This window comes from Octopus bimaculoides, unplaced genomic scaffold (genome assembly GCF_001194135.2).
Source record: "Octopus bimaculoides isolate UCB-OBI-ISO-001 unplaced genomic scaffold, ASM119413v2 Scaffold_20892, whole genome shotgun sequence".
NCBI lineage: Eukaryota > Metazoa > Mollusca > Cephalopoda > Octopoda > Octopodidae > Octopus > Octopus bimaculoides.
The window spans coordinates 3,489-4,024 of record NW_026301064.1 but is presented as its reverse complement, the minus strand read 5'-3'; positions in this window follow the sequence as shown (position 1 = coordinate 4,024).

The window sequence follows — 536 nt, the reverse complement described above, 5'->3', positions numbered from 1 at the left end:
ACAGGCTTCTTTCATTTTCCGTCTACCAAATCAAATCCAATCACGAGGATTTGCTCGGCCTGAGGCTATTTGTAGAAGACACTTCCCCAAGGTGCCACGCAGTGGGACTGAACCTGGAACCCACCCAGCCACTCCTGCATCTATCATATAACCAATGTATTGCAGATAAATTTTAACAAAATCTTATATGGACCCCCTCCCCCAGGGGCTATACGGAACCTAGTTGAGACCCACTGATTTAATGTCTGGTACACATACTGGCATGGTTTAGATGGTTTGACAGGATCCAACAAGCTGCAGAGTTCTGTTAGGCCCTAATGTCAGCTCTGGATGGCTCAGAAATCATACCAGTTGATCCTCAATTTATTACTAGCATCATCAGACAGAAAAAAACAAAGCTCAATGCAAAATGAAACACAACATACTACACAGAAGAGAAGAAAGCTTCGAAGTTTCAGTCTCTATTACTCATGCCCACTTGTCCATCCATCATCGTTTAACGTCTGTTTTCCATGCTGGCATGGGTTGGACGGTTT